A 13,084-nucleotide genomic window follows, 5' to 3' on the forward strand; every position below is an offset into this window, starting at 1 on the left:
CTTGGTAAAGAACTCATCAAGTTATTTCAGAGTATGATATTTGGAACTAAAGAACATGCTGTTCTGAAAAGCATGATATACTCCACTCTGGTGAGACCCCACCTGAGTACTTCATCCAGTTCTGGAGCCTCTATTACAAGAGGGATCTGGACATGCTGGAAGGTGTCCAGAGAAGGGTCACCAGGATGAGCAGAGGGCTGGAGCTGCTCTGCTATGAGGACAGACTGAGAGAGTTGGGGCTGTTCAGTCTGGAGAAGAGAAGGCTCTGAGGTGACCTTCTTGTGGCCTTCCAGTATCTGAAGGGGGCTCCAAGAAAGCTGGGGAGGGACTTTTTAGGCTATCAGGGAGTGACAGGACTGGGGGCAATGGAATAAAGCTGGAAGTGGGGAGATTCAGACTGGACATGAGGAAGAAGTTCTTCCCCATGAGAGTGGTGAGAGCCTGGAATGGGTTGTGCAGGGAGGTGGTTGAGGCTCCATCCCTGGAGGTGTTTGCAGCCAGGCTGGATGAGGCTCTGGGCAGCCTGCTGTAGTGTGAGGTGTTCCTGCCCATGGCAGGGGGGTTGGAACTGGATGATCCTTGTGGTCCCTTCCAACCCTGACTGATTCTATGATTCTATGATTCTCAGTACCTTAGTAACCCTGGTAAAGAGCTGGTAAATAATAATTAAACAAAACAAAACAAACAAACAAAAAAACCAAACACCCAGACAACCAGACCTGTCTTTACAAACTGTGTATGATGAACTAAAATGACTGAACAACTTGAAAAGAAAATTACATTTAACTTGGGGCAGCTGTTGATAGGGACCTGGGTTTAGAAAGCTTATTTGTAAAGTGTTCATAGACTACTAACCACCATATAACCTTCCAACAAAGGGGTTAAAAGCCACAGAAAGACACAACCTGGAGCCTGAAAACTGCAACTCTCATTTTCATCTTCTTCCTGGTAAGAAACTCAGAAACAACACTGCCTTGGTGTGCAAACATCTATGTGGGGCAAATGCATCTAGGTCATGCAGAAAGCAGTGTGTTGCCATAGCTATCATTAGTGTAATACACTTCACAGCAAGTCCTACTGTGAGCTAAATTCAGGCCCAGTGGGTGCTGCACCATTGACTTCAATGAAGCTGCACCTGCTTATGCCCCCTCTCAATTGATCCTTGTGTGTACAACACCAAGAGTATTTCAATCACTGCCATTCACTGAACACTATTTCAACAGCCTCTCAGTGTGAATTCCTGCTATAAAATATCTGTTGTGCTGGAGCTGGCTACTCCTTCCCACCCTGCTTGCCCTCCCCTCCATCATTGCTCAGAGCAGGCCTCCATCACATTACAGACTGCTTCTGGCAGTGCTGATCCAGCCAGTGAGGCAGACAAAAGTCACAGCCAATGTGAAGAATGATGATATCATGCCTTAGAAAGATGGCTTGGCTGCTGACAGAGAGTTTGGTCACTCCCAAAGAGTGCTAGGGGGCACACTTTGCCATTTTCCCAGTGTACAGACTACCATCTGTCTATCCAAAAAATCACAAGCACTTGGCAATCTTCATTTTGAGGAAAAAAAAATGTTCCTTGTGCTGCTTCTCTGTGTTCCTCCACCTACTATGTGAGCTGATCCCACCACTCCCCCATTCTTCTAATTGTATTTGATACCTGTACCTGTCTTCCCAAGTATAATCTTCCTCCTGTCTTTCTCTTTCAACCTTGCCTTTCTTAGCCACAGAATCATAGAATTGTTGAGACTGGAACAGACCTCTGAGATCATCAAGTCCAGCCTATGATCCAACACCACCACATGGACCAGACCATATCACCAAGTGCCACATCCAATCTTGCCTTAAACACCTCCAGGATCGGTGACTCCACCATCTCCCTGGGCAGTCCATTCCAGTGCCTAATTCTCCTTTCTGTGAGGAAGTGCTTCCTAACATCCAACCTAAACCTTTCTTCAGCTCTGCTTTATCTTGCTCTGGACTACTGTGTCCAGTTTGGGGCTCCCCAGTTCAAGAGAGACAGAGACCTGCTGGAGAGAATCCAAGGGAGAGCCAGGAGTATGCTTAGGGGACTTGAGCATCTCCCCTGTGAAGAGAGCCTGAGAGCCCTGGGGCTGTTTAGTCTGGAGAAGAGAAGGCTGAGATGGGATCTGATCAATGTCTACCAATAGATGAGGGGTGGGTGTCAAGAGGAGGGGGCCAGGCTCTTTTGGGTGGTTCACAGTGATAAGCCAAGGAACAATGGGTTCAAACTTGAACAGAGAAGAGTTCGTCTCACCATGAGGAGAAACTTCTTTCCAGTGAGGGTGACAGAGCCCTGGAACAGGCTGCCCAGGGGGGTGGTGGAGTCTCCTTCTCTGGAGGATTACAAAACCCACCTGGATGCATTCCTGTGCAGACTACCCTAAGTGATGCTGCTCTGGCAGGGGGGTTGGACCTGATGATCTCTTGAGGTCCCTTCCAACCTCTGATATCCTGTGAGACTGTGACTTGATGTCTGGCTCTCAACAGTTTTTCTCAAAAGCTTGTGGTGTTTTGCTTCCTAGCCTCTTAATCATGTGAAAAACACCTTAATCTTTGCAGAAACAAGTTTGTGTTTCATTTTGAGGTGGTAATCCAGCTTTACAGTCCCCCCCCAGAGTCTTCTCTAGGGTGAACAACCTCAGCTCTCTCATCTTATCCTCATAGCAGAGGTGCTCCAGCCCTTGGATCATCTTTGTGGCCCTCTTCTGGACTCACTCTAGCAGCTCTGTGTCCTTCTTATTCTGGGGACAGCAGAACTGGAGGCAGCATTCAAGGTGGGGTCTCACGAGAGCAAAGGGGCAGAATCCCCTCTCTTGCCCTGCTGTCCACACTCCTCATGATGCAGCCTGGGATGCTGACATGACCTCTCTGAGGGAGCTTTGCAGCACTGAATACTCTACCCAGGCATCAGAAACAATACTTGAAAGCCTGGACAGTGCCAAAAAAATGAACCCTAGTGACAGAGGCCATTCCCATGCCTGATGGTCTCACCTGAATTGCAGAGCAGGAAGATGCACACACATGTGATTACTGTATCTGAAAAACAGGGAAGTGGATTCTTTAGTGTGTATAGCTATTAACTTATCATTTTAAAAATACTTTTAGGAAGCTTCCTACACATTTAGGAAATCACAGGATCATAGGATGTTAGAAGGGACCTCCAAAGATCATCGAGTCCAACGCCCCTGCCAGAGTAGGACCATAGAATCCAGCACAGGTCACACAGGAATGGGTGTTGAAAGTCTCCAGAGAAGGAAACTCCACAACTCCCCTGGGCAGCCTGTTCCAGTCTTCTGTCACCCTCACAGGGAAGTAATTCTTCCTCCTGTTTCCATGGAACTTCCTATGCCTCGACTTCCACCACTGCCCCTTGTGCTGGCATTGGGCATCACCCAGCAGAGCCTGGCTCCAGCCTCTGGGCACTCCCCCTGCACATCTTTATCAACAGCAATGAGGTCACCCTCAGGCTCCTCCTCTCCAAGCTACAGAGCCCTCAGCTCCAGAGGCTCTGTTCCATTTCTGCAAGCTGCACACATTCTCTGTAATCTGGCAACCTCTGAAACCCTGTCTTTCATCTGAGTGAAACAGGGGCATCCCTGGAGGTGTTCCAACATCCCTGGAGGTGTTTAAGAAAAGCCTGGATTTGGCACTTAGTATCATGGTTTAGTTGATTAGATAGGGCTGGGTGATCAGTTGGACTTGATGATCTTGGAGGTCTCTTCCAACCTGGTTGAGTCTGTGTGTGTAGGGTATGCAGGTACAGCCTGTGGAGAATGAATATGATGACTTCCAGCTCTGAAGTCTCCTTGAGCAGCACACCTGACTCGGCTGGTTTTGGGGAGCATTCTGTTTTCACAGAGCTGAAGTCTGTAGGACAGAAACATGTTTGAAGAAAACCTAAGCCAGTGCTTGGTGGTGGTTTAGTTGCTGACAGGCAGATGAACATCTAGAAAAGTTGTGCGTTGAAGGTTATCAGCTGAAGACTGATTGTCAGAGCCTGTCATCATAGTGTGACGTCACAGTAATTCTGACTCTTGCCTCAAACTGACTTTTTCTGAACTATTTATTCCTTACAATAGAATTCTGCTGCTTTGCAGCTTATGGGAGGGAAACCATAAGTCAGTGGATTGCCTTCTCACGAGGCTGTAACCTGAAAAGCTACATCACTAAAAGCTGTGAGGTCTTTCAAAGATGATTACTTGTGTAAGTCTGGCAGTTCTAATGCTCCTCAGCAGACATTCTGAACTGGAAATATCCAGGGATATGATTATTTACATTTTAAGATGGTTTACCTGTTGGATCACCTTGGCAACATAGAGGGATGAAAGGAGCATATAAAAAGACTCCACTTCCCAATAAGTGTTTATCATACGATTGTTTGCATTTACAACTCGGTACAACGGTGTGCTAAATCCATGCTGGCCAATGCTGTTTGACTTAGCTACAAAACATCATGCTGAATGTTACTTCCTATATGAGCCATAAGAGCAACAGCACAACAGAATCACCACAAAGTTACAAAAAGATGATAACTTGTCAGTATTTCCACCCAACAAAAGGTTTTAAGTCCCAATAAAAGTTGTCTACTAGACATATCAAGTTGAAAGTTTGCAATCTTCAGCTCTGGCTTCTATTTTCAGTACTATGACTTTACTCACTTAAAATAAGGAATGAAAGCCTGGAAACTATTAACTTAAAAAAAAAAAAAAAAAGAACAGTTCTGAGTGTTTGATCCTCCTTTGATGAAGTGTGAACACTAGAGCCTCTTCCTGGAGGTGGAACTGTGTTTTCCTTCTCAAAGAAAGAGATGGGAGGAGGAGAAATCACAGAATGTTAGGGACTGGAAAGGACCTCAAAAGATCATCCACAGCAGGAATACCTAGAGCAGATCACACAGGAACACATCCAGGCAGGTTTTGAGTATCTCCAGGGAAGGGGACTCCACAACCCCCCTGGGCAGCCTGTTCCAGTGTTCTGTCACCCTCACAGGGACAAAATTTTCCTCCTGTTTCCATGGAACTTCCTATGCCTCAGCTTCCACCACTGCCCCTTGTGCTGGCATTGGGCATCACCCAGCAGAGCCTGGCTCCAGCCTCTGGGCACTCATCCTGCACATCTTTATCAACAGCAATGAGGTCACCTCTCAGGCTCCTCCTCTCCAAGCTACAGAGCCCTCACCTCCCTCAGGCTCTCCTTGTAAGGAAGTTGTTCCACTCCTTTAATCACCTTTGTGGCCCTGTGCTGGACTCTCTATAGTAGCTCCCTTGTCCCTCTTGAACTGAGGGGCCCAGAACTGGACACCATATTCCAGATGTGGCCTCACCAGGGCAGAGTAGAGGGGGAGGAGAACCTCTCTTGACCTACTCAACATACCCCTTCTAATACACCCCAGAATGGTGTTGGCTTTCTTGGCCACAAGAGTACATCACTGGCTCATGGTCAAAAAGAGAAAGTGAGATGAGTCTCCTGAACTTGGTCTGAGAGAAGCTATTTCTCATGATCGATGTAGGTTATCAGTAGGTGTCACATTTCATGTTTTCATTTTACATGAATGCAGCCAGTGCTATATAATCTTCATCCAAAAGCCTCAGTCCTTCTATGAATCTCAGAGATGTTCAATGGATCTACTCTTTCCTTAAAAACAAGCAACATAAGCACCATAGAACACACACACACACACAAAAGGCAAGCAAAATTCCAAGGTATGTTTAAAACATGAAAGAAATACATTTCAGATCCAACAATCAGAAGAAATGCTTGTAAAGATATTTATTTCTCACCTGTTGCCACCATTTAAGGTTTCAGGGCAAAATCCCCACAGGACAGAATTTAGATTATCCCCACCCCTCAGTTAAAAGATAGGCAGAGGAGGTAAGGGGTAAACAAAAGAGCTTGCATGGAATGGGAAGTTAAGAAAGTAATTTTAACAAATAATAGAAGGTAGTAAGGGAAGAGGAATGTACGGAGAGATTGAGGGAAGGAGTATATATATATATATATATATATATATACACAAACTCCAGAAGAGAGTGAAGGAAGTTCCTGCCCCCTTAAATAGAGGATAGGTAGGAAAGGAGAGGGAATAACAAATAACATGACCCCATCTGGGGTCCTAGGGTCTACCTGCCTACCTGGTAACCCTTAAACCACAACAACTGTATAATTTGAATGTAAAACCAAAATGAATAGGGGAGTTAACTCTGTCTTCCACCAGCATAAGTTAAAAGCAACTCAAAGAATTAACTCAAACATGAGTCAGTGTGACAAGGGTTCTGTTGATGTTGCTCTGGGTGCAATTGTTAGTATCTAAAAGATCCAGAAGCACCCCAAAGATGCTGTGTGAGGAAATTGTTCCAAACTGAGAGGTAAGAGAGATGTGCTGGTAATCATAGAATGGTTTGGGTTGGAAGGGACCTCAAAGATCATCCAGTTCCAACCCCCCTACCATGGGCAGGGACACCTCACACTACAGCAGGTTGCTCACAGCCACATCCAGCCTGGCTGCAAAAACCTCCAGGGATGAGGCTTCCACCACCTCCCTGAGCAAACTGTTCCAGTGTCTCACCACCCTTGTGAAGTTCTTCCTAACATCCAACTGAATCTATCCACTTCTAGTTTTGCTCCATTCCCCCCAGTCCTATCACTCCCTGACACCCTAAAAAGTCCCTTCCCAGATTCCTTGCAGGCCCTCTTCAGATCCTGGAAGGCCACAAGAAGGTCTCCTTGGAGCCTTCTCTTTTCCAGACTGAACAGCCCCAATTCTCTCAGCCTGTCTCCACAGGAGAGGAGCTCCATCCCTCTGATCATTCAGCTGTATAGATCCAGGTCAGGTTTGGACACACAGTTTTACTGCAGCTGAAGAAACTAGAACATGACCAGTACAGGTTAGAGGTTGCCCTGCTGGAAAGCAACTCCATGGAGAAAGACCTTGGAGTGCTGGTGGACAGCAAGTTCTGCATGGGACAGCAATGTGCTCTGGTGGCCAAGAGAGCCAATGGGATCCTGGAATGGATCAAGCAAGGTGTGTCCAGCAGGGCTAGGGAAGTTTTTCTACCTCTCTGCTCTACCCTGCTGAGACCACAGCTGCAATCCTGTGTCCAGTTTGGGGCTGGCCAGTTCAAGAGAGACAGAGACCTGCTGGGGAGAATCCAAGGGAGAGCCATGAGGATGCTTAGGGGACTTGAGCATCTCCCCTGTGAAGAGAGCCTGAGAGCCCTGGGGCTGTTTAGTCTGGAGAAGAGAAGGCTGAGAGGGGATCTGATCAATGTCTATCAATAGCTGAGGGGTGGGTGTCAAGGGGAGGGGGCCAGGCTCTTTTGGGTGGTTCACCGTGATAAGCCAAGGAACAATGGGTTCAAACTTGACCAGAGAAGATTTCATCTCAACATGAGGAGAAACTTCTTTCCAGTGAGGGTGACAGAGCCCTGGAACAGGCTGCCCAGGGGGGTTGTGGAGTCTCTTCCTCTGGAGACTTTCCAACCCCACCTGGATGCATTCCTGTGTGGATTACCCTGGGTGATCCTGCTTTGGCAGTGGGGTTGGACCTGATGATCTCTGGAGGTCCCTTCCAACCTCTAATGTACTGTGGTACTGTGATGACAGGACCTTACTCTGGATCATAAATCAGCTTTTCCTACGATATGAGAAAGAGCACCACAGGCAATAAGGTGAAGAGTTGCTGTAGTGAGCAGTCTTGGGGTACATACAGGCTGCTGCTACAAGGTTATTCTGGAAAGCAAATAAACAAACATCAAAGCTATACCTTTAGAGGGAGTTTCTACTGGAGAAGAGTTTTGTATCATGCAGCTGTGATGGTTTTGATCTAGCACTTGAAGCCCTGGCATTATCACTTATATGAAGAAAATACAGACTGTCAGTCTCATCTTACAAGCTTCATGTTCCATACAGAAAAGACAAGGGGGAAAGAGAATCAAGACAGGCAAAAGGAAGTGACTTGCTTAGACAACACAAGAGATGAATGACAGAGTAAGTAACCAGCTTTCTGAGCTAGTGACTCATTAGCTCCTGCATGCAGTGCAATGTCCTAAAGCAAAGATTATGACAAATACTATGAATCAGTTCAGGAAGAATTTTACTCCCCCTTACTTAATTTCTTCTGTATTTTAATATGTGGAGATAGGGAGCTCCAGATCCAGAGCTTTGAAGTGTTTCAGCTCACATCTAGAGTACAAGAAATCTCTGGTCTGACCATTTCATTCTAATAGTTCCCTGGACAGAATAGAGAACGAATGCAAAATATTTGAGTCAGCTCCACATCCCCTCAAGACTCTCTCATGCTGTTAAAATCTAATTCTAAATGGACAGGACAATCTTTGGTGCCTTTAAAATGCAAGGATGTTTATTTTACAGGACTGTCATATTCTCCTACCAGTCTCAGCAGTTCTGAAGACGAGTGATTGAGAGCTATGCTAAAATTTACTGTGGTGCAATAATTCTCTCTTTTTGGTATGTTATAGATCACTTCATGAAGTGAAATGGCAAGGTTTTGGATATTGGAAAGTTAAAGCTCACCCTGGATATTAAAGGTGCATCTCAGGCACCCTTGTGCTGAACTTCATTATCACTGAATCATTAATTCCAGAGGAGCTGGCGGCACAATTTCCACAGAAAATTAGGAATATGGAATCAGGACCTTGCCTGCACAGTTCTGTTGGGTGTGGAAATTTTGCATATATTTGGTATACCCAGATACATATAGACATAGATACACACATATATTACACACATGATATGTTTTATTTTGGATTAACTGCCTGCTGGAGCTATTTGAAGATAAGGAAGAAAATATAATATTTTTATTTTTCCTGTAGACATACTATTTTAATTTTAATCATGTGGATTCTGAAGTGAAATGTGCTTCTAGGTTTACCCCAGGCTCTCCCCAGTGACAAATAATAGAAGTTTCCAAATGTGTTTTGACCCTCATGGGCTAAAGGCCAAAGCTTCAAAGAAGGGCTTCTAAAACTCTTCCAAAGGAAGCAGTTTACCACAGTGCCACAACTCATAGTTCAGGTCTGTGTGAACACCTTTGACAGAAGATGATAACTAAACAGAATATGAAAAAGATCCCTGTAAAAAAATCCTTTTGGCTACCCTCCTAAGAAAAATGAAGGAAATGCTCTAGAATAACTTAACCTCACACAATCAGATTAAGCCTATCAGAATCAGTTTACAAAATCCATTTTTGACTCAGCTGCTCCCTTCCCCCCCCCCCCCCCCCCCCCCAAAATAAAGCAATCCCAGGACACAGAAATCAGTGGTGCTTGTCTTTGTGAAGCTTGGTGACAGCCAAGGTGTTCTAAGCACAGCCATACAAAGTGTGGTTTCCTTCAGACACCACCATGGAGTAACAAAGGGGCAGAACTGACAGGGGAAGATACAAAAGTGCAGGCTAGTCCCTAGAGTTCTGCCTCTGAATTAACTGCAAGGTGATGTAATTTGCTGCTCCTGTAGAGTGAGTGGAGTCAACTGTTGTCATTCAGTAGTTTTTATTCTAATAGCACCTGGGAGTGAGAAGCCCAAATGTGATGAGGTGCTAACGATTCATATTAGGGGAACCCTCAAGAATTTACAGTCTAAGCAGGACTATATGCCTGGCATGGATGTTGTAAATCACAGAATCACAGAAACATTCAGATTGGAAAAGCCCCTCACCAAGTCCAAGGATCACCAAGTCCAATCCAGAACCCTACTCTACAAGGCTCACCCCTAAACCAGACCCCCAAGCACCACATCCAAACCACCTTGAAACACAGCCAGGCTTGGGGACTCCACCACCTCCCTGGGCAGCACATTCCAATCCCTGACTACTCTTGCCATGAAAATTTTTTCCCTAATGTCCAGTCTAAACCTACCCAGTGGCAGCTTGAAGCCATTCTCTCTTCTTCTATCACTAATTACCTGTGAGAAGAGACCAGCAGCAGCCTCTCCACAACCTCCTTTCAGGTAGTTGTAGAGAGCAATGAGGTCATCTAGTCCAAAAACTTGCTACAAAAAGGGTTGGGTGCCAGAGACCTATTCAGAAACAAATTCAGCTAAACAGGGAATTCTCATCATAGGTCAGAAGAAGAAGTCACACAAAGATGGCTTCTCTAATTCTGAGATTCTGAGAGTGAGTTTAATGTTTCACATAAAAAATATTTCCTGGCTTCACTGTCATTCGCCAATAACTAAGTTCAAACAAATAAAAGATCAGCATGGTTTTACTGTGCTTAGCTACCACTTCAATAAATAAATAAATAAATAAAAATTTAATTTGGCAGAGAGGCATCTTGAAGGAACAGATTTTACATGGAATTAGATAATTCCTACTGCCAGTAAGTATTGCTTTCCTCATAGTACTTCAATGCATTTAGTGCCAGGAAAAGATCTACAATTGAAAGAATTGGAGAATTTAAAGTTTGTTAGGCCTTAAGGATTGATTGAATAGCATTTACATTTTGTGTTGAATCTTGTTTGAGTTTCCAAGAACTTTTTCTGTGATCTTAGTAGGCAAAACAATCTGGAAGCAAGCTTCTGCAGGTTGTCTGAAGAAACCACCATGGTCTTTAAGCACATTATATTCTTTCAGTTTTGATTTAGTTTGGCAGTGAGGTATCTTCATTTTCACCTTGCCCTACTGCTGGCTGCAGTAATCCTTCTGCAGAAAAGTGTGCTTATGGTGAAGAGAGGATGATAGCTTGGAGAAGAAAAAGTGGAGGATTGGAGCTGTGTTTAATGCTGCACAGGTGGCTGTAAAATTGTATTCCCAGCAGGAGCAAGGAAGTCATTCTGCCCTGTGCTCAGAACTGGTTAGACCACACCTTGAGTACTGTGTCCAGTTCTGGGCTCCTCAGTTTAAGAATGTTGAGTTGCTGGAAGGTGTCCAGAGAAGGGCAACAAAGCAGGCGAGGGGTCTGGAGCACAGCCCTGTGAGGAGAGGCTGAGGGAGCTGGGGGTGTTTAGCCTGGAGAAGAGGAGGCTCAGGGGAGACCTCATTGCTGTCTACACCTACCTGAAGGGAGGTTGTAGCCAGGTGGGGGTTGGTCTCTTCTCCCAGGCAACCAGTGATAGAACAAGAGGACACAGTCTCAAGCTGTGTCCTCGGTAGCTTTAGGCTGGATATTAGGAAGCAATTCTTCCCAGAGAGAGAGATTGGCCATTGGAACGTGCTGCCCAGGGAGGTGGTGGAGTCACCATCCCTGGAAGTGTTTAAAACAAGAGTGGATGAGGCACTTAGTGCCATGGGTTAGTTGATTAGATGCTGTTGGGTGGTAGGTTGGACTTGATGATCTCTGAGGTCTTTTCCAACCTGGCTAACCTGTAATTCTGTAATTCTGTAATTCTGAAATTCTGTAATTCTGTATTTCTGTAATTCTGTATTCTACCTTCATTGTAATTTTCTTCAGAACTGAATGGGCCCAGCACCCAGTTATGCATCACAGTTTAAGGATATAAACTCTTTTCAGGCAGGTCTGAATTTCAACCCATTAGAAAGTCCGGCTTTTCATTAAAGTAAGTTTTAGCTACATCTGCCAGAAACAATCAGTAGAAAAAACTATTTTAAAATGGCAACATTCTCTATTTAACAGTGGGAATGAGCTTAAGTCCTGCTGTGGAAGTTCAGCCCAAGACCTCCTGGCGTGAATCAGACTACTGTCACCTGAGACCGTTGCAAAAGCCAGCTCCTAAAGACAAGGCTTCTGCTTGCCACATAAACAGACTGTGAATATTCTATGTGCTAGCAGGTCATTCAGAGATCATTTGGGACAGAGGGGATTTGCATGCAGCCAAATGAAGTGAGTATCCTGTTTGGAGCCTGCATCTATTAAAATGCACTTTTGTACCCCTGCCTGTGTCAGTTTTTCCTCCAAGGGGCAAGGACTTTCTGTGTTTAACAACTACTGCTTTATTTTTTAAAATGCAAGCAGGAAATGTAAACAGAACTCAAGGCTTAGTGCTAAGCTGCAGCCTTTGGTTTACCAGTTGAGGAATCAATCCTGAAGGATGCTGAAGCTTCTGGCGCTGATCCAGAAGATCCACATGTCAAATTTAACACAAGGGACCTAGTCCTATGGTTAGAGCTCAGCATGTGTTTGTCCCTTTTTCTGGCTTTCAGCAAGGGTGCTCAGCACTTGGCAGGATTACATCTTAAAAAAAAATACATGTGACAGTATCAGAACTTCAAAGCGAAATATGACCTACTGCTCTTAAATCACTTTCCACACATGCTAGATGGTAATACAGGGTAGCTAGCTCAAGCCTCAACATCCTCACACCTTCCTTTCTCTCATGTGTTCAAGAGAAAGAAAAAAATGATTGAAAATGATTTGGTGTTTTCTGCCTACCCTCCATCTCTTGACTTCCATCGGATATATCATTCAGAATAAAAACGTGGTGGCCAGGCTAAAACCCACTGGTTTCTCTCTAGTCTTTACAGTGAAACCTCCAGCTGCGAGTACAGACCCAGACTGCCATGAATCACAGAATGATGTTAGGGGCTGGAAGGGACCTTGAGAGACCATCTAATCCACCCCCCCTGCCAGAGCAGGATCACCTATACCAGATCACACAGCTGATCACAGTGTCAATGCTGCTGCACTTAGCATTACTTGGAATCACACAGGTGATCACAAGTGTCAATGCTCCTGCACTTAGCATTCCTTGGAATCACACAGGTGATCACAAGTGTCAATGCTCCTGCACTTACTATTACTTGGAATCACACAGGTGGTCACAAGTGTCAATGCTCCTGCACTTAGCATTATTTGGAATGTCAGTTCAGGTTTGGAGAATATTTTACATTTTCATCCAGAGCAGGGGAGCAGCACTAGTGTAAAATTTATTACTGAATGTAAGAGGCACTCTCAGGCTTAGCAGGAAGGTTAAGCCCTAGCAGCTGAAAACAAACCAACAGGATTTAAGGTCAATTCTGACAATTTCACAGTGGTTTGATGCAAGAATATATTCCAAACAAACTTTCATTTAAGGACAGTGCTTTTCAAGACCAAATTATCAGAGTGAACTTTCATTTCAATGTGTCCAGGACACAGATATAATACAG

This window comes from Indicator indicator, chromosome 4 (genome assembly GCF_027791375.1).
Source record: "Indicator indicator isolate 239-I01 chromosome 4, UM_Iind_1.1, whole genome shotgun sequence".
In the NCBI taxonomy this organism is placed as follows: Eukaryota; Metazoa; Chordata; class Aves; order Piciformes; family Indicatoridae; genus Indicator; species Indicator indicator.